This window comes from Cherax quadricarinatus, chromosome 96 (assembly GCF_038502225.1).
Source record: "Cherax quadricarinatus isolate ZL_2023a chromosome 96, ASM3850222v1, whole genome shotgun sequence".
NCBI classification, from domain to species: Eukaryota; Metazoa; Arthropoda; class Malacostraca; order Decapoda; family Parastacidae; genus Cherax; species Cherax quadricarinatus.
The window spans coordinates 3,166,484-3,187,819 of NC_091387.1; the positions used below are offsets into that span (position 1 = coordinate 3,166,484).

Consider the following 21,336-nt stretch of genomic DNA (forward strand, 5'->3'; position numbering starts at 1 on the left):
GTTCCCACTGTAGTTACCAGTTCCTACTGTGTAGTTACCAGTTCCCACTGTAGTTACCAGTTCCTACTGTGTAGTTACCAGTTCCTACTGTAGTTACCAGTTCCCACTGTGTAGTTACCAGTTCCCACTGTATAGTTACCAGTTCCTTCTGTGTAGTTACCAGTTCCCACTGTGTAGTTACCAGTTCCTTCTGTGTAGTTACCAGTTCCCACTGTAGTTACCAGTTCCCACTGTAGTTACCAGTTCCCACTGTATAGTTACCAGTTCCTTCTGTGTAGTTACCAGTTCCCACTGTGCAGTTACCAGTTCCCACTGTGTAGTTACCATTTCCCACTGTGTAGTTACCATTTCCCACTGTGCAGTTACCAGTTTCCACTGTGTAGTTACCAGTTCCCACTGTGTAGTTACCAGTTCCTACTATGTAGTTACCAGTTCCCACTGTGTAGTTACCAGTTCCCACTGTGTAGTTACCATTTCCCACTGTGTAATTACCAGTTTCCACAGTGTAGTTACCAGTTCCCACTGTGTAGTTACCAGTTCCCACTGTGTAGTTACCAGTTCCCACTGTGTAGTTACAAGTTCCCACTGTGTAGTTACCAGTTCCCACTGTGTAGTTACCAGTTCCCACTGTGTAGTTACCAGTTCTTTCTGTGTAGTTACCAGTTCCCACTGTGCAGTTACCAGTTTCCACTGTGTAGTTACCAGTTCTTTCTGTGTAGTTACCAGTTCCCACTGTGCAGTTACCAGTTTCCACTGTGTAGTTACCAGTTCCCACTGTGTAGTTACCAGTTCCCACTGTGTAGTTACCAGTTCCCACTGTGTAGTTACCAGTTCCCACTGTGTAGTTACCAGTTCTTTCTGTGTAGTTACCAGTTCCCACTGTGCAGTTACCAGTTTCCACTGTGTAGTTACCAGTTCTTTCTGTGTAGTTACCAGTTCCCACTGTGTAGTTACCAGTTTCCACTGTGTAGTTACCAGTTCCCACTGTATAGTTACCAGTTCTTTCTGTGTAGTTACCAGTTCCCACTGTGTAGTTACCAGTTCCCACTGTGTAGTTACCAGTTCCCACTCTATAGTTACCAGTTCTTTCTGTGTAGTTACCAGTTCCCACTGTGCAGTTACCAGTTCCCACTGTATAGTTACCAGTTCTTTCTGTGTAGTTACCAGTTCCCACTGTGTAGTTACCAGTTCCCACTGTGTAGTTACCAGTTCCCACTGTGTAGTTACCAGTTCCCACTGTGTAGTTACCATTTCCCACTGTGCAGTTACCAGTTCCCACTGAGTAGTTACCAGTTCCCACTGTGTAGTTACCAGTTCTTTCTGTGTAGTTACCAGTTCCCACTGTGTAGTTACCAGTTCCCACTGTATAGTTACCAGTTCCCACTGTGTAGTTACCAGTTCCCACTGTGTAGTTACCAGTTCCCACTGTGCAGTTACCAGTTCCCACTGTGTAGTTACCAGTTCCCACTGTGTAGTTACCAGTTCCCACTGTGTAGTTACCAGTTCCCACTGTGCAGTTACCAGTTCCCACTGTGCAGTTACCAGTTCCTTCTGTGTAGTTACCAGTTCCCACTGTGTAGTTACCAGTTCCCACTGTGTAGTTACCAGTTCCCACTGTGCAGTTACCAGTTCCTTCTGTGTAGTTACCAGTTCCCACTGTGTAGTTACCAGTTCCCACTGTGTAGTTACCAGTTCCCACTGTGTAGTTACCAGTTCCCACTGTGTAGTTACCAGTTCCCACTGTGCAGTTACCAGTTCCCACTGTGCAGTTACCAGTTCCCACTGTGCAGTTACCAGTTCCCACTGTGCAGTTACCAGTTCCCACTGTGTAGTTACCAGTTCCCACTGTGCAGTTACCAGTTCCCACTGTGCAGTTACCAGTTCCCACTGTGCAGTTACCAGTTCCCACTGTGTAGTTACCAGTTCCCACTGTGTAGTTACCAGTTCCCACTGTGTAGTTAGTAGTTCCCACTGTGTAGTTACCAGTTCCCACTGTAGTTACCAGTTCACACTGTGCAGTTACCGGTTCCCACTGTGTAGTTACCAGTTCCCACTGTGTAGTTACCAGTTCCCACTGTGTAGTTACCAGTTCCCACTGTGTAGTTACCAGTTCCCACTGTATAGTTACCAGTTCCTTCTGTGTAGTTACCAGTTCCCACTGTGCAGTTACCAGTTCCCACTGTGTAGTTACCAGTTCCTTCTGTGTAGTTACCAGTTCCCACTGTGCAGTTACCAGTTCCCACTGTGTAGTTACCAGTTCCCACTATAGTTACCAGTTCCCACTGTGCAATTACCAGTTCCCACTGTGTAGTTACCAGTTCCCACTGTGTAGTTACTAGTTCCCACTGTGTAGTTACAAGTTCCCACTGTGTAGTTACCAGTTCCCACTATAGTTACCAGTTCCCACTCTGCAGTCCCCAGTTCCCACTCTGCAATCCCCAGTTCCCACTCTGCAGTCCCCACTTCCCACTCTGCAGTTCCCAGCTCCCACTCTGCAGTCCCCAGCTCCCACTCTGCAGTCCCCAGTTCCCACTCTGCAGTCCCCAGGTCCCACTCTGCAGTCCCGAGCTCCCACTCTGCAGTCCCCAGTTCCCACTCTGCAGTCCCCAGCTCCCACTCTGCAGTCCTGGTTCCCACTCTGCAGTCCCCAGTTCCCATTCTGCAGTCCCCAGTTCCCACTCTGCAGTCCCCAGTTCCCACTCTGCAGTCCCGAGCTCCCACTCTGCAGTCCCCAGTTCCCACTCTGCAGTCCCCAGCTCCCACTCTGCAGTCCCCAGTTCCCACTCTGCAGTCCCCAGTTCCCACTCTGCAGTCCCCAGTTCCCACTCTGCAGTCCCCAGTTCCCACTCTGCAGTCCCCAGCTCCCACTCTGCAGTCCCCAGTTCCCACTCTGCAGTCCCCAGCTCCCACTCTGCAGTCCCCAGTTCCCACTCTGCAGTCCCCAGTCCCCACTCTGCAGTCCGCAGTTCCCACTCTGCAGTCCCCAGCTCCCACTCTGCAATCCCCAGTTCCCACTCTGCAGTCCCCAGTTCCCACTCTGCAGTCCCCAGTTCCCACTCTGCAGTCCCCAGTTCCCACTCTGCAATCCCCAGTTCCCACTCTGCAGTCCCCAGTTCCCACTCTGCAGTCCCCAGTTCCCACTCTGCAGTCCCCAGTTCCCACTCTGCAGTCCCCAGTTCCCACTCTGCAGTCCCCAGTTCCCACTCTGCAGTCCCCAGCTCCCACTGCAATCCCCAGTTCCCACTCTGCAGTCCCCAGTTCCCACTCTGCAGTCCCCAGCTCCCACTCTGCAGTCCCCAGTTCCCACTCTGCAGTCCCCAGTTCCCACTCTGCAGTCCCCAGTTCCCACTGCAGTCCCCAGTTCCCACTCTGCAATCCCCAGTTCCCACTCTGCAGTCCCCAGTTCCCACTCTGCAGTCCCCAGTTCCCACTCTGCAGTCCCCAGTTCCCACTCTGCAATCCCCAGTTCCCACTCTGCAGTCCCCAGCTCCCACTCTGCAGTCCCCAGTTCCCACTCTGCAGTCCCCAGCTCCCACTCTGCAGTCCCCAGTTCCCACTCTGCAGTCCCCAGTTCTCACTCTGCAGTCCCCAGTTCCCACTCTGCAATCCCCAGTTCCCACTCTGCAGTCCCCAGTTCCCACTCTGCAGTCCCCAGTTCCCACTCTGCAGTCCCCAGTTCCCACTCTGCAGTCCCCAGTTCCCACTCTGCAATCCCCAGTTCCCACTCTGTAGTCCCCAGTTCCCACTCTGCAGTCCCCAGTTCCCACTCTGCAGTCCCCAGTTCCCACTCTGCAATCCCCAGTTCCCACTCTGCAATCCCCAGTTCCCACTCTGCAGTCCCCAGCTCCCACTCTGCAGTCCCCAGCTCCCACTCTGCAGTCCCCAGCTCCCACTCTGCAGTCCCCAGCTCCCACTCTGCAGTCACTGCCTCGTACTTTGCGGTCAGCAGGTTTGCCAAGGCACTCAGAATATCTGGAGGTCCTTGGACCCAGCTGGCGAGTCCCCAGTTCCCACTCTGCAGTCCCCAGTTCCCACTCTGCAGTCCCCAGCTCCCACTCTGCAGTCCCCAGCTCCCACTCTGCAGTCCCCAGTTCCCACTCTGCAGTCCCCAGCTCCCACTCTGCAGTCCCCAGCTCCCACTCTGCAGTCCCCAGTTCCCACTCTGCAGTCCCCAGTTCCCACTCTGCAGTCCCCAGTTCCCACTCTGCAGTCCCCAGTTCCCACTCTGCAGTCCCCAGTTCCCACTCTGCAATCCCCAGTTCCCACTCTGTAGTCCCCAGTTCCCACTCTGCAGTCCCCAGTTCCCACTCTGCAGTCCCCAGTTCCCACTCTGCAATCCCCAGTTCCCACTCTGCAATCCCCAGTTCCCACTCTGCAGTCCCCAGCTCCCACTCTGCAGTCCCCAGCTCCCACTCTGCAGTCCCCAGCTCCCACTCTGCAGTCCCCAGCTCCCACTCTGCAGTCCCCAGCTCCCACTCTGCAGTCCCCAGTTCCCACTCTGCAGTCCCCAGCTCCCACTCTGCAATCCCCAGTTCCCACTCTGCAGTCCCCAGTTCCCACTCTGCAGTCCCCAGCTCCCACTCTGCAGTCCCCAGTTCCCACTCTGCAGTCCCCAGCTCCCACTCTGCAGTCCCCAGGTCCCACTCTGCAGTCCCCAGGTCCCACTCTGCAGTCCCCAGTTCCCACTCTGCAGTCCCCAGCTCCCACTCTGCAGTCCCCAGTTCCCACTCTGCAGTCACTGCCTCGTACTTTGCGGTCAGCAGGTTTACCAAGACACTCAGAATATCTGGAGGTCCTTGGACCCAGCTGGCGAGCAAATTGAAGTATATGTAGCCCTGGAAAGAGTTTTTTTTTTTTTTTGCAAGGGACTAGCACCCACTATAAGACTCATTTTTTCTCCTGCTTCATGTCTCTCTTATATTGGGACATGGAGGAAGAACTAAATACATTTTAGACGCTTCGTGATTCCAAGAAATGCATGCCCGTGTTCTATAACCCAGCTCAGTCTACTAGCAACAAGGATGATAAGATGTCTTAGTATCCTCCAAGTGTTTAATTATTTATTTAAAGTCATTCACCACGACTTAAACTGAGTTTAGACACACACACACACACACACACACACACACACACACACACACACACACACACACACACACACACACACACAAGGACAGGATGTTCCAGGGAGGGGACACAGAAACAAGAGGCCACAATTGGAAGTTGAAGACACAAATGAGTCAGAGAGATAGTAGGAAGTATTTCTTCAGTCATAGAGTTGTAAGGCAGTGGAATAGCCTAGAAAATGACGTAGTGGAGGCAGGAACCATACACAGTTTTAAGACGAGGTTTGATAAAGCTCATGGAGCGGGGAGAGAGAGGGTCTAGTAGCAACCGGTGAAGAGGCGGGGCCAGGAGCTAGGACTCGACCCCTGCAACCACAAATAGGTGAGTACAAATAGGTGAGTACACACACACACACACAGGGGACATGATAACGACTTACAAAATACTGAGAGGAATTGACAAGGTGGACAAAGACAGGGTGTTCCGGAGACTGGACACAGCAACAAGGTGACACAGTTAGAAGCTGAAGACACAGATGAATCACAGGGATGTTAGGAAGTATTTCTTCAGCCACAGAGTAGTCAGGAAGTGGAATAGTTTGGGAAGCGATGTAGTGGAGGCAGGATCCATACATAGCTTTAAGCAGAGGTACGATAAAGCTCATGGTTCAGGGAGAGTGACCTAGTAGCGACCAGTGAAGAGGCGGGGCCAGGAGCTTGGACTCGACCCCTGCAACCTCAACTGGGTGAGTACAACTGGGTGAGTACAGTTTGGAATCTACACCTGGTCAAACACGTCAAGAAATTAGAGAAAGTGCAAAGGTTTGCAACAAGACTAGTCCCAGAGTTAAGAGGATTGTCCTACGAAGAAAGGTTAAGGGAAATCGGCCTGAAGACACTGGAGGACAGGAGGGTCAGGGGAGACATGATAACGACATATAAATTACTGCGAGGAATTGACAAGGTGGACAGAGACAGGATGTTCCAGAGATGGGACACAGACACAAGAGGTCACAATTGGAAGTTGAAGACACAGATGAGTCAAAGAGATCTTAGGAAGTATTTCTTCAGTCATAGAGTTGTCAGGCCATGGAATAGCCTAGAAAGTGACGTAGTTAAGGCAGGAACCATACATAGCTTTAAGACGAGGTTTGATAAATCTTATGGAGCAGGGAGAGAGAGGACCTAGTAGCGATCAGTAAAGAGGCGGGGTCAGGAGCTGTGAATCGACCCCTGCAACCACAAATAGGTGGGTACACACACACAAACACACACAAGCTAGATGAGACGGGGTAAGCAACGGACATCCTGTACAGATAGTGGACAGTGGTGGAACTTTAAAAGTAATTCTTACCACAGTGTTCTTACAACAGTGTTCGTACCACAGTGTTCTTACAACAGTGTTCGTACCACAGTGTTCTTACAACAGTGTTCTTACAACAGTGTTCGTACCACAGTGTTCTTACCACAGTGTTCTTACAACAGTGTTCTTACAACAGTGTTCGTACCACAGTGTTCTTACAACAGTGTTCGTACCACAGTGTTCTTACAACAGTGTTCTTACAACAGCGTTCTTACCACAGTGTTCTTACAACAGTGTTCTTACAACAGTGTTCTTACAACAGTGTTCTTACCACAGTGTTCTTACAACTGTTCTTACAACAGTGTTCTTACAAGTGTTCTTACAACAGTGTTCTTACAACAGTGTTCTTACAACTGAAGATATATACGTCTGATAAACTATAACGTATAAAGTTGATACGTTTTTTCACTCAGTATGGAGTAAATTATTGGAGTGATCTTAAAATCAGCCCTTAAATAAGGGCACTCCACTTTAGTGGCGTCAGAGAGTTGTTGTAGTGATCTGAACCCTACGTCAGGATTGATGTGAGTGTAATGTTGATGTTGGTTGATGTTGGTTGATGTTGGTTGATGGTCTGTTGATGTTGGTTGATGCTGGTTGATGCTGGTTGATGGTATGTTGATGTTGGTTGATGGTATGTTGATGTTGGTTGATGCTGGTTGATGGTATGTTGATGTTGGTTGATGGTATGTTGATGTTGGTTGATGGTATGTTGATGTTGATTGATGGTATGTTGATGTTGGTTGATGCTGGTTGATGGTATGTTGATGTTGGTTGATGGAATGTTGATGTTGGTTGATGTTGGTTCATGTTGGTTGATGGTATGTTGATGTTGGTTGATGCTGGTTGATGGTATGTTGATGTTGGTTGATGGTATGTTGATGTTGGTTGATGGCATGTTGATGTTGGTTGATGCTGGTTGATGGTATGTTGATGTTGGTTGATGGTATGTTGATGTTGGTTGATGGTATGTTGATGTTGGTTGATGCTGGTTGATGGTATGTTGATGCTGGTTGATGGTATGTTGATGTTGCTTGATGGTATGTTGATGTTGGTTGATGCTGGTTGATGGTATGTTGATGTTGGTTGATGCTGGTTGATGGAATGTTGATGTTGGTTGATGTTGGTTCATGTTGGTTGATGGTATGTTGATGTTGGTTGATGCTGGTTGATGGTATGTTGATGTTGCTTGATGGTATGTTGATGTTGGTTGATGCTGGTTGATGGTATGTTGATGTTGGTTGATGCTGGTTGATGGTATGTTGATGTTGGTTGATGCTGGTTGATGGTATGTTGATGTTGGTTGATGCTGGTTGATGGTATGTTGATGTTGGTTGATGCTGGTTGATGGTATGTTGATGTTGGTTGATGGTATGTTGATGTTGCTTGATGGTATGTTGATGTTGGTTGATGCTGGTTGATGGAATGTTGATGTTGGTTGATGCTGGTTGATGGAATGTTGATGTTGGTTGATGTTGGTTCATGTTGGTTGATGGTATGTTGATGTTGGTTGATGTTGGTTGATGGTATGTTGATGTTGCTTGATGGTATGTTGATGTTGGTTGATGCTGGTTGATGGTATGTTGATGTTGGTTGATGCTGGTTGATGGTATGTTGATGTTGGTTGATGCTGGTTGATGGTATGTTAATGTTGGTTGATGCTGGTTGATGGTATGTTGATGTTGGTTGATGCTGGTTGATGGTATGTTGATGTTGCTTGATGGTATGTTGATGTTGGTTGATGCTGGTTGATGGTATGTTGATGTTGCTTGATGGTATGTTGATGTTGGTTGATGCTGGTTGATGGTATGTTGATGTTGGTTGATGCTGGGTGATGGAATGTTGATGTTGGTTGATGTTGGTTCATGTTGGTTGATGGTGTGTTGATGTTGCTTGATGGTATGTTGATGTTGGTTGATGCTGGTTGATGGTATGTTGATGTTGGTTGATGCTGGTTGATGGTATGTTGATGTTGGTTGATGCTGGTTGATGGTATGTTGATGTTGGTTGATGCTGGTTGATGGTATGTTGATGTTGGTTGATGCTGGTTGATGGTATGTTGATGTTGCTTGATGGTATGTTGATGTTGCTTGATGCTGGTTGATGGTATGTTGATGTTGCTTGATGGTATGTTGATGTTGGTTGATGCTGGTTGATGGTATGTTGATGTTGGTTGATGGTATGTTGATGTTGGTTGATGGTATGTTGATGTTGGTTGATGGTATGTTGATGTTGGTTGATGGTATGTTGATGTTGGTTGATGGTATGTTGATGTTGCTTGATGGTATGTTGATGTTGGTTGATGTTGGTTGATGGTATGTTGATGTTGGTTGATGGTATGTTGATGTTGGTTAATGGTATGTTGATGTTGGTTGATGGTATGTTGATGTTGGTTAATGGTATGTTGATGTTGGTTGATGGTATGTTGATGTTGGTTGATGGTATGTTGATGTTGGTTGATGGTATGTTGATGTTGGTTGATGGAATGTTGATGTTGGTTGATGCTGGTTGATGGTATGTTGATGTTGGTTGATGGTATGTTGATGTTGGTTAATGGTATGTTGATGTTGGTTAATGGTATGTTGATGTTGGTTGATGGTATGTTGATGTTGGTTGATGGTATGTTGATGTTGGTTGATGGAATGTTGATGTTGGTTGATGCTGGTTGATGGTATGTTGATGTTGGTTGATGGTATGTTGATGTTGCTTGATGGTATGTTGATGTTGGTTGATGGTATGTTGATGTTGGTTGATGGTATGTTGATGTTGGTTAATGGTATGTTGATGTTGGTTGATGGTATGTTGATGTTGGTTGATGGTATGTTGATGTTGGTTGATGGTATGTTGATGTTGGTTGATGGAATGTTGATGTTGGTTGATGCTGGTTGATGGTATGTTGATGTTGGTTGATGGTATGTTGATGTTGGTTAATGGTATGTTGATGTTGGTTAATGGTATGTTGATGTTGGTTGATGGTATGTTGATGTTGGTTGATGGTATGTTGATGTTGGTTGATGGAATGTTGATGTTGGTTGATGCTGGTTGATGGTATGTTGATGTTGGTTGATGGTATGTTGATGTTGCTTGATGGTATGTTGATGTTGGTTGATGGTATGTTGATGTTGGTTGATGGTATGTTGATGTTGGTTGATGGTATGTTGATGCTGTTTGATGGTATGTTGATGTTGGTTGATGCTGGTTGATGGTATGTTGATGTTGGTTGATGGTATGTTTATGTTGGTTGATGCTGGTTGATGGTATGTTGATGTTGGTTGATGGTATGTTGATGTTGCTTGATGGTATGTTGATGTTGGTTGATGGTATGTTGATGTTGCTTGATGGTATGTTGATGTTGGTTGATGGTATGTTGATGTTGGTTGATGCTGGTTGATGGTATGTTGATGTTGGTTGATGGTATGTTGATGTTGGTTGATGGTATGTTGATGTTGGTTGATGGTATGTTGATGTTGCTTGATGGTATGTTGATGTTGGTTGATGGTATGTTGATGTTGGTTGATGGTATGTTGATGTTGGTTGATGGTATGTTGATGTTGGTTGATGGAATGTTGATGTTGGTTGATGCTGGTTGATGGTATGTTGATGTTGGTTGATGGTATGTTGATGTTGGTTGATGTTGCTTGATGGTATGTTGATGTTGGTTGATGGTATGTTGATGTTGGTTGATGGTATGTTGATGTTGGTTGATGGTATGTTGATGTTGCTTGATGGTATGTTGATGTTGGTTGATGGTATGTTGATGTTGCTTGATGGTATGTTGATGTTGCTTGATGGTATGTTGATGTTGGTTGATGGTATGTTGATGTTGGTTGATGGTATGTTGATGTTGGTTGATGCTGGTTGATGGTATGTTGATGTTGGTTGATGCTGGTTGATGGTATGTTGATGTTGGTTGATGGTATGTTGATGTTGGTTGATGGTATGTTGATGTTGGTTGATGCTGGTTGATGGTATGTTGATGTTGGTTGATGCTGGTTGATGGTACGTTGATGTTGCTTGATGGTATGTTGATGTTGGTTGATGGTATGTTGATGTTGGTTGATGGTATGTTGATGTTGGTTGATGGTATGTTGATGTTGGTTGATGGTATGTTGATGTTGGTTGATGGTATGTTGATGTTGGTTGATGGTATGTTGATGTTGGTTGATGGTATGTTGATGTTGGTTGATGCTGGTTGATGGTATGTTGATGTTGGTTGATGGTATGTTGATGTTGGTTGATGGTATGTTGATGTTGGTTGATGCTGGTTGATGGTATGTTGATGTTGGTTGATGCTGGTTGATGGTATGTTGATGTTGGTTGATGTTGGTTGATGGTATGTTGATGTTGGTTGATGTTGCTTGATGGTATGTTGATGTTGGTTGATGGTATGTTGATGTTGGTTGATGCTGGTTGATGGTATGTTGATGGTATGTTGATGTTGGTTGATGGTATGTTGATGTTGGTTGATGGTATGTTGATGTTGGTTGATGGTATGTTGATGTTGGTTGATGGTATGTTGATGTTGGTTAATTATTAATTCTAAAGCCCCCATTATGGGTTAAAAAGCCCCATTTTGGGTTATAAAGCCCCATTGTGGGTTATAAAGCCCCATTGTGGGTTATAAAGCCCCATTGTGGGTTATAAAGCCCCATTTTGGGTTATAAAGCCCCATTTTGGGTTATAAAGCCCCATTGTGGGTTATAAAGCCCCATTGTGGGTTAAAAAACCCAATGATGGGTTATAAAGCCCCATTGTGGGTTATAAAGCCCCATTGTGGGTTAAAAAGCCCCATTGTGGGTTATAAAGCCCCATTGTGGGTTATAAAGCCCCATTGTGGGTTAAAAAACCCAATGATGGGTTATAAAGCCCCATTGTGGGTTATAAAGCCCCATTGTGGGTTATAAAGCCCCATTTTGGGTTATAAAGCCCCATTGTGGGTTAAAAAGCCCCATTGTGGGTTATAAAGCCCCATTTTGGGTTATAAAGCCCCATTGTGGGTTATAAAGCCCCATTGTGGGTTATAAAGCCCCATTGTGGGTTAAAAAACCCAATGATGGGTTATAAAGCCCCCATTGTGGGTTATTGAAAGAGATATTGGTCAATAATAATAAATAATTTTAGCTACAATTATAGAAATATAATTATTATTACATAATTACCCAGGTGTTAATTATGGCCAGATAGAAATATTTTATATATGATAATTATCTTCTGCTTCTCTAAAATTAATTTATTTTCGTAGAGACAAAAAATTCTGTGACAAATTACTTTCTTATGATTATTTTTTTCTTAATATATTTTAAAATAAATTTTTTGACGAGGGTAAACTGTTTTAAATTTATAAAAATAAATTTAAGGAGGCCAAACTTTTAGTTTTTTTAATAAATTTAAAGAGGATAAACTGTTTTAATTTTTTTTAAATAAATTTAACAATGGTAAACTTTATATTTTTTTTTTAAATAAATTTTTTGACGAGGGTAAACTGTTTTAAATTTTTAAATAAATTTAACGAAGGTAAACAGGAAGACCAGGTAGATTAATGCAACACAGGTTGCAACAGAGGCAACAGAGGTTGCAACACAGGTTGAAACAGAGGCAACACAGGTTGCAACACAGGTTACAACACAGGTTGCAACACAGGTTGCAACACAGGTTGCAACACAGGTTACAACACAGGTTGCAACACAGGTTGCAACACAGGTTGCAACACAGGTTGCAACACAGGTTACAACACAGGTTGCAACACAGGTTGCAACACAGGTTGCAACACAGGTTGCAACACAGGTTACAACACAGGTTACAACACAGGTTGCAACACAGGTTGCAACACAGGTTACAACACAGGTTGCAACACAGGTTGCAACACAGGTTGCAACACAGGTTGCAACACAGGTTGCAACACAGGTTGCAACACAGGTTGCAACACAGGTTACAACACAGGTTGCAACACAGGTTGCAACACAGGTTGCAACACAGGTTGCAACACAGGTTACAACACAGGTTGCAACACAGGTTGCAACACAGGTTGCAACACAGGTTACAACACATGTTGCAACACAGGTTGCAACACAGGTTGCAACACAGGTTGCCAGGTTGTCTCAAACTGAACTCAGGGATTAACAAAACATTATTCAGATGCCCGGTAATCCAGAGATTTTTTTTTTATTTTGACAGTTTCTAGCGTGAGTCAGTGAACCTCTGTGAGAACCTCTGTGAGAACCTTAGTGAGAACCTTAGTGAGAACCTTAGTGAGAACCTCAGTGAGAACCTTACTGAGAACCTCAGTGAGAACCTTAGTGAGAATCTTAGTGAGAACCTCAGTGGGAACCTTAGTGAGAACCTCAGTGAGAACCTTAGTGAGAACCTCAGTGGGAACCTTAGTGAGAACCTCAGTGGGAACCTTAGTGAGAACCTCAGTGAGAACCTTAGTGAGAACCTCAGTGAGAACCTTAGTGAGAACCTCAGTGTGAACCTCAGTGGGAACCTTAGTGAGAACCTCAGTGAGAACCTTAGTGAGAACCTCAGTGGGAACCTTAGTGAGAACCTCAGTGGGAACCTTAGTGAGAACCTCAGTGAGAACCTTAGTGAGAACCTCAGTGAGAACCTTAGTGAGAACCTCAGTGAGAACCTTAGTGAGAATCTTAGTGAGAACCTCAGTGAGAACCTTAGTGAGAATCTTAGTGAGAACCTCAGTGAGAACCTTAGTGAGAATCTTAGTGAGAACCTCAGTGAGAACCTTAGTGAGAACCTCAGTGAGAACCTTAGTGAGAATCTTAGTGAGAACCTCAGTGAGAACCTTAGTGAGAACCTCAGTGAGAACCTTAGTGAGAACCTCAGTGAGAACCTTAGTGAGAATCTTAGTGAGAACCTCAGTGGGAACCTTAGTGAGAACCTCAGTGGGAACCTTAGTGAGAACCTCAGTGAGAACCTTAGTGAGAACCTCAGTGGGAACCTTAGTGAGAACCTCAGTGGGAACCTTAGTGAGAACCTCAGTGGGAACCTTAGTGAGAACCTCAGTGAGAACCTTAGTGAGAACCTCAGTGAGAACCTTAGTGAGAATCTTAGTGAGAACCTCAGTGGGAACCTTAGTGAGAACCTTAGTGAGAATCTTAGTGAGAACCTCAGTGAGAACCTCTGTGAGAACCTTAGTGAGAACCTCAGTGAGAACCTCTGTGAGAACCTTAGTGAGAACCTCAGTGAGAACCTTAGTGAGAACCTTAGTGAGAACCTCAGTGAGAACCTTAGTGAGAACCTCAGTGAGAACCTTAGTGAGAATCTTAGTGAGAACCTCAGTGAGAACCTCTGTGAGAACCTTAGTGAGAACCTCAGTGGGAACCTTAGTGAGAACCTTAGTGAGAATCTTAGTGAGAACCTCAGTGAGAACCTCTGTGAGAACCTTAGTGAGAACCTCAGTGAGAACCTCTGTGAGAACCTCTGTGAGAACCTTAGTGAGAATCTTAGTGAGAACCTCAGTGAGAACCTCTGTGAGAACCTTAGTGAGAACCTCAGTGAGAACCTTAGTGAGAACCTCAGTGAGAACCTCTGTGAGAACCTTAGTGAGAACCTCAGTGAGAACCTTAGTGAGAACCTCAGTGAGAACCTCTGTGAGAACCTTAGTGAGAACCTCAGTGAGAACCTCTGTGAGAACCTCTGTGAGAACCTCAGTGAGAACCTCTGAGAACCTCAGTGAGAACCTCTGTGAGAACCTCAGTGAGAACCTCTGTGAGAACCTCAGTGAGAACCTTAGTGAGAACCTTAGTGAGAATCTTAGTGAGAACCTTAGTGAGAACCTCAGTGAGAACCTCAGTGAGAACCTCAGTGAGAACCTCTGTGAGAACCTCAGTGTGAACCTCAGTGAGAACCTCAGTGAGAAACTTAGTGAGAACCTCAGTGAGAACCTTAGTGAGAACCTCAGTGAGAACCTTAGTGAGAACCTCATTGAGAACCTCAGTGAGAACCTCAGTGAGAACCTTAGTGAGAACCTCAGTGTGAACCTCAGTGAGAACCTCAGTGACAACCTCAGTGAGAACCTCAGTGTGAACCTCAGTGAGAACCTCAGTGAGAACCTCAGTGAGAACCTTAGTGTGAACCTCAGTGAGAACCTCAATGAGAACCTCAGTGAGAACCTCAGTGAGAACCTCAGTGAGAACCTCAGTGAGAACCTTAGTGTGAACCTCAGTGAGAACCTCAGTGAGAACCTCAGTGAGAACCTTAGTGAGAACATCAGTGAGAACCTCAGTGAGAATAGCAGTGAGAACAGCAGTGAGAACAGCAGTGAGAACCTCAGTGAGAACCTTAGTGTGAACCTCAGTGAGAACCTCAGTGAGAACCTCAGTGAGAACCTCAGTGAGAACCTCAGTGAGAACCTCAGTGAGAACCTCAGTGAGAACCTCAGTGTGAACCTCAGTGAGAACCTCAGTGAGAACCTCAGTGTGAACCTCAGTGAGAACATCAGTGAGAACCTCAGTGAGAACCTCAGTGAGAACCTCAGTGTGAACCTCAGTGAGAACCTCAGTGAGAACCTCAGTGTGAACCTCAGTGAGAACCTCAGTGAGAACCTCAGTGTGAACCTCAGTGTGAACCTCAGTGTGAACCTCAGTGTGAACCTCAGTGTGAACCTCAGTGTGAACCTCAGTGGGTCTCAGATGTTTTCTAATGCAAATTACAATTTTCAGTAAAAATAAAACCTAGTTTTTATTTCCATTAAAGTTGGTTTCTAATTCAAAGTTGGTTTCTAATTCAAAGTTGGTTTCTAATTCAAAGTTGGTTTCTAATTCAAAGTTGGTTTCTAATTCAAAGTTGGTTTCTAATTCAAAGTTGGTTTCTAATTCAAAGCTGGTTTCTAATTCAAAGTTGGTTTCTAATTCAAAGCTGGTTTCTAATTCAAAGTTGGTTTCTAATTCAAAGTTGGTTTCTAATTCAAAGCTGGTTTCTAATTCAAAGTTGGTTTCTAATTCAAAGTTGGTTTCTAATTCAAAGTTGGTTTCTAATTCAAAGTTGGTTTCTAATTCAAAGTTGGTTTCTAATTCAAAGTTAGTTTCTAATTCAAAGCTGGTTTCTAATTCAAAGCTGGTTTCTAATTCATATCTGGTGTCTAATTCAAAGTCGGTTTCTAATTCAAAGCTGGTTTCTATTTCAAAGCTGGTTTCTAATTCAAAGTTGGTTTCTAATTCAAAGTTGGTTTCTAATTCAAAGCTGTTTTCTAATTGAAATTTGGTTTCTAATTCAAAGTTGGTTTCTAATTCAAAGTTGGTTTCTAATTCAAAGCTGGTTTCTAATTCAAATCTGGTTTCTAATTCAAAGCTGGTTTCTAATTCAAAGTTGGTTTCTAATTCAAAGTTGGTTTCTAATTCAAAGCTTGTTTCTAATTCAAAGCTTGTTTCTAATTCAAAGTTGGTTTCTAATTCAAAGTTGGTTTCTAATTCAAAGCTGGTTTCTAATTCAAAGCTGGTTTCTAATTCAAAGCTGGTGTCTAATTCAAAGTCGATTTCTAATTCAAAGCTGGTTTCTAATTCAAAGCTAGTTTCTAATTCAAAGTTGGTTTCTAATTCAAAGTTGGTTTCTAATTCAAAGTTGGTTTCTAATTCAAAGTTGGTTTCTAATTCAAAGCTGGTTTCTAATTCAAAGCTGGTTTCTAATTCAAAGCTGGTTTCTAATTCAAAACTGGTGTCTAATTCAAAGTCGGTTTCTAATTCAAAGCTGGTTTCTAATTCAAAGCTGGTTTCTAATTCAAAGTTGGTTTCTAATTCAAAGTTGGTTTCTAATTCAAAGCTGTTTTCTAATTCAAATTTGGTTTCTAATTCAAAGCTGGTTTCTAATTCAAAGTTGGTTTCTAATTCAAAGCTGGTTTCTAATTCAAAGCTGGTTTCTAATTCAAAGTTGGTTTCTAATTCAAACCTGGTTTCTAATTCAAAGCTGGTTTATAATTCAAAGTTGGTTTCTAATTCAAAGCTGGTTTCTAATTCAAAGTTGGTTTCTAATTCAAAGCTGGTTTCTAATTCAAAGTTGGTATCTAATTCAAAGCTGGTTTCTAATTCAAAGCTGGTTTCTAATTCAAAGCTGGTTTGTAATTCAAAGCTGGTTTCTAAATCAAAGCTGGTTTCTAATTCAAAGCTGGTTTCTAATTTAAAGCTGGTTTCTAATTTAAAGCTGGTTTCTAATTCAAAGCTGGTTTCTAAATCAAAGCTGGTTTCTAATTCAAAACTGGCTTCTAATTCAAAGCTGGTTTCTAAATCAAAGCTGGTTTCTAATTCAAAGCTGGTTTCTAATTTAAAGCTGGTTTCTAATTTAAAGCTGGTTTCTAATTCAAAGCTGGTTTCTAAATCAAAGCTGGTTTCTAATTCAAAACTGGCTTCTAATTCAAAGCCGGGTTCTAATTCAATAAGAGCTGGTTTTAATTGAAGTACAAGCCGGTTTAATGGTCCTGTGTTGAGTCTGGTACACGCCAGATGCAGTACAACCACGGAGGGAGTTGAATGATAGCTCTAGGCCTTTCGTGTTGCAATTAGTACATCTTCAGAAGCTTGCAATGTTGCAGACATGAGTAGAAAGTCCAGGTAGAGTCGTTCAAGGGAACGACTCTACCTGGATGGTATCAGGTTAAAAGGTCTTGAAGATGTGCTGACTCAAACACGAAAGACATAGAGCTATCATTCAACTCCCCTGTGGTTGTTTTGCTTCATATATATATATATATATATATATATATATATATATATATATATATATATATATATATATATATATATATATATATATATATATATATATATATATATATATATATATATATATATATTATATATATATATGGTGGTGGTGGTGATGGTGATAGTGGTGATGCTGGTGGTGGTAGTGGTGGTGCTAGTGGTGGTGGTAGTGGTGCTAGTGGTGGAGGTAGTGGCGGTACTAGTGGTGGTGGTAGTGGTGGTGGCAGTGGTGGTGCTAGTGGTGGTGCTAGTGGTGGTGCTAGTGCTAGTGGTGGTGGTAGTGGTGGTGCTAGTGGTGGTGCTAGTGGTGGTGCTAGTTGTGGTGCTAGTGGTGGTGCTAGTGATGGTGCTAGTGGTGGTGCTAGTAGTGGTACTAGTGGTGGTACTAGTGGTGGTACTAGTGGTGGTGCTAGTGGTGGTACTAGTGGTGGTGCTAGTGGTGGTACTAGTGGTGGTACTAGTGGTGGTACTAGTGGTGGTACTAGTGGTGGTGTTAGTGGTGGTACTAGTGGTGGTACTAGTGGTGGTACTAGTGGTGGTGCTAGTGGTGGTACTAGTGGTGGTACTAGTGGTGGTGCTAGTGATGGTGCTAGTGGTGGTACTAGTGGTGGTGCTAGTGGTGGTGCTAGTGGTGATGCTAGTGGTGGTGCTAGTGGTGGTGCTAGTGGTGGTACTAGTGGTGGTACTAGTGGTGGTACTAGTGGTGGTGCTAGTGGTGGTACTAGTGGTGGTACTAGTGGTGGTGCTAGTGATGGTACTAGTGGTGGTACTATTGGTGGTACTAGTGGTGGTACTAGTGGTGGTGCTAGTGGTGGTACTAGTGGTGGTGCTAGTGGTGGTACTAATGGTGGTGCTAGTGGTGGTGCTAGTGGTGGTACTAGTGGTGGTGCTAGTGGTGGTGCTAGTAAAGCTAGTATGCATTAGTGGTGGTGCCAGGTGGTGGTGCTAGCAGGGGTGCAGCAGGTGCCAGTAGTGGCACCAGTGGTGGCTGCAGTGGTGGTGCCAGTGGTGGCACTAGTGGTGTTAGTGGAAAACTTGAGTGGTGCCAGTGGTGACACTAGTGGTGGTGCCAGTGGTACTAGTAAAGTACCATGGCGGTGCCAGTGGTAAGCTGCAGTGTGCCAGTGGTGTGCCAGTGGCAGTGCCAGTGGTGGTGGCAGGTACCGGCGCGCCAGTGGTGGTGCCAGTGGTGGTGCCAGTGGTGGTGCCAGTGGCAGGTGCCAGTGGTGGTACCAGCATGTTGTGTGGTGCCAGTGGTGCCAGTGGTGGTGCCAGTGGTGCCAGTGGTGCCAGTGGCAGCCAGTGGCAGGTGGTGAAATGAGTACAGCCAGGTAGCCAGCGGCAGCAGCAGCTAGCAGCAGCCAGTGGCACCAGCAAGGTGCCAGTGGTGCCAGCAGGTGCTAGTGGTGGTGCTAGTGGTGGTACTAGTGGCGGTGCTAGTGGTGGTGCTAGTGGTGGTGCTAGTGGTGGTGGTGGTGGTGTCTGCAATGATTGACAGGTAGCAGACAGTCAGGTAATTACCCACAAGATAACGATCCACTGCTGGAACAGAGTCAAACTCCTTCCATCTCAACAAAACCCTGTTTTATGACCTCTCGTCTGGCCCAGAGCAGAGGCAGGTACGTGATAGCACATCACGGTACGTGAAATTACATAATTATGACCTCTCGTCTGGCCCAGAGCAGAGGCAGGTACGTGATAGCACATCACGGTACGTGAAATTACATAATTATGACCTCTCGTCTGGCCCACAGCAGAGGCAGGTACGTGATAGCACATCACGGTACGTGGAATTACATAATTATGACCTCTCGTCTGGCCCAGAGCAGAGGCAGGTACGTGATAGCACATCACGGTACGTGAAATTACATAATTATGACCTCTCGTCTGGCCCAGGGCAGAGGCAGGTACGTGATAGCACATCACGGTACGTGGAATTACATAATTATGACCTCTCGTCTGGCCCAGAGCAGAGGCAGGTACGTGATAGCACATCACGGTACGTGGAATTACATAATTATGACCTCTCGTCTGGCCCAGAGCAGAGGCAGGTACGTGATAGCACATCACGGTACGTGGAATTACATAATTATGACCTCTCGTCTGGCCCAGAGCAGAGGCAGGTACGTGATAGCACATCACGGTACGTGAAATTACATAATTATGACCTCTCGTCTGGCCCAGAGCAGAGGCAGGTACGTGATAGCACATCACGGTACGTGGAATTACATAATTCTCACCATACTATCACGTTGCTAGCAGTGGGGGCCTACATTTTTGGGGCCCTGAAGATTGAGCTGTTATGGGGCCCCTTCGCAATCCCTTCTCATACAGTAGGCCCTAAATTAAAGTGGCTTTAGGGGCCCCTACGGGATTAGGAGCCCCTTAAGCTTCACTGGTTTCATAGATCCTGGTTATTAGAGGTGTACAATACCGACCAGTTGATGCATAAGACACATCTACAACACTTGGATATATTGTCGAAACGTTCCGTCTGCTCAGTAGGCTGCTTCAGTTGAATATTAGAGTGGAGAAAGTAGGGATACATGAAAGTAAAGCAGAGGGCTCTCTCCACACCCTCCAGCTACATCTATACGTGATGTTTGAGACAGTCTTGTTGTGGCACGCATATGCTTGTGTTAATAAGAGTATCTTTTGACACAGACCCGATTAAGGGATGTGTACAATGAGACGTGTATATCTCCAGGTATATACACCGCGATGTGTATCTCTCAGTTTATATATACCTAGATGCCTCTCTTTCTTTCTCTCTCTCTCTCTCTCTCTCTCTCTGAGAATAGGAGGTCACTGCCACATAATGGACCAAGAGATTATACTCAACAACACACTGTAACACGTAATAGTTGATCATTACCAGACAGAATCCTAACTAAGATGGTAATAACCTTAGCGTTCCTCACCACAAGTTCTCTTAACGACTATATATATATTAAAATTTATCTCTAATGTGTGTTTGTGTACTCACCTAATTATGACTGCTGGGATCGATTCACAGCTCCTGGCCCCGCCTCTCCACTAGTCGTTACTAGGTCTACTCTCTCCCTGCCCCATGAGCTTCATCGTACCTCTTCTTAAAGCTATGTATGGATCCTGCCTCCACTACATCACTCTCCAGACTATTCCACTTTCTGACAACTCTGTGACTGAAGAAATACTTCCTAACATCCCTGTGACTCACCTGAGTCTTCAACTTCCAGTTGTGTCCCTTTGTTGCTGTGTCCCCTTGTTGCTGTGTCCCCTTGTTGCTGTGTGCCCTTGTTGTTGTGTCCCTTTGTTGCTGTGTCCCCTTCTTGCTGTCTCCCCCTGTTGCTGTATCCCTTTGTTGCTGTGTCCCCATGTTGCTGTGTCCCCATGTTGCTGTGTCCCTTTGTTGTGTCCCTTTGTTGCGGTGTCCCCTTCTTGCTGTGTCCCCTTCTTGCTGTGTCCCCTTGTTGTTGTGTCCCCTTCTTGCTGTGCCCCCCTGATGCTGTGTCCCTTTGTTGCTGTGTCCCTTTGTTGCTGTGTCCCCTTGTTTCTGTGTCCCCTTGTTTCTGTGTCCCTTTGTTGCTGTGTCCCCTTGATGCTGTGTTCCCTTGTTGCTGTCCCCCCTTGTTGCTGTGTCCCCTTGTTGCTGTGTGCCCTTGTTGCTGTGTCCCCTTGTTGCTGTGTCCCCTTGTTGCTGTGTCCCTTTGTTGCTGTGTCCCCTTGTTTCTGTGTCCCCTTGTTGCTGTGTCCCTTTGTTGCTGTGTCCCCTTGTTGCTGTGTCCCCTTGTTGCTGTGTGCCCTTGTTGCTGTGTCCCCTTGTTGCTGTGTCCACTATCCACCAAGTCAATTCCTCAGTATTTTATATGTCATTATCATGTCTCTCACCCCTCCCCCGGTCCCTCCTGTCCTCCAGTGTTGTCAGGTAGAATTCTCTTAACCCCTCAGCTCTGGGACTATTCTTGTTGCAAACCTTTGCACTTTCTCTAATTCTAAATAAAATCTTTAACCTTGATGTGGAGAAAAATCACTCTTAAACCGAAAGTAGATAGGCCTCTTATCCTGTCTTACCTGTTCTTATACACGTACAGTCCTCTTCTCTGCTCTCTCCTGTTATTCCCCTTTCTCGCCAGTCTTGGGGCAAGAAGAAAGACCAGAAATATTAGGATCACTGAGTAAGATTGGTGTGGTAAGGTCTAGTAATCTCACTACCATC

General features: G+C 45.1%; 1 protein-coding gene across 5 annotated transcripts in view; it reads left to right on the top strand.

Moving 5' to 3' along the window:
- Window positions 1-21,336, top strand: part of LOC128701743 (regulator of G-protein signaling 7) — a 114,470-nt gene that overhangs the window by 35,860 nt on the left and 57,274 nt on the right. The window contains exon 1 of one of the 5 annotated variants that reach the window (XM_053795644.2): window positions 6,465-6,510. The exons of 3 other annotated variants lie outside the window; for them this stretch is intronic. The gene's annotated coding sequence lies outside the window, so the exon portion shown is untranslated. One more of the 5 variants, XM_053795643.2, reaches the window with a different exon arrangement.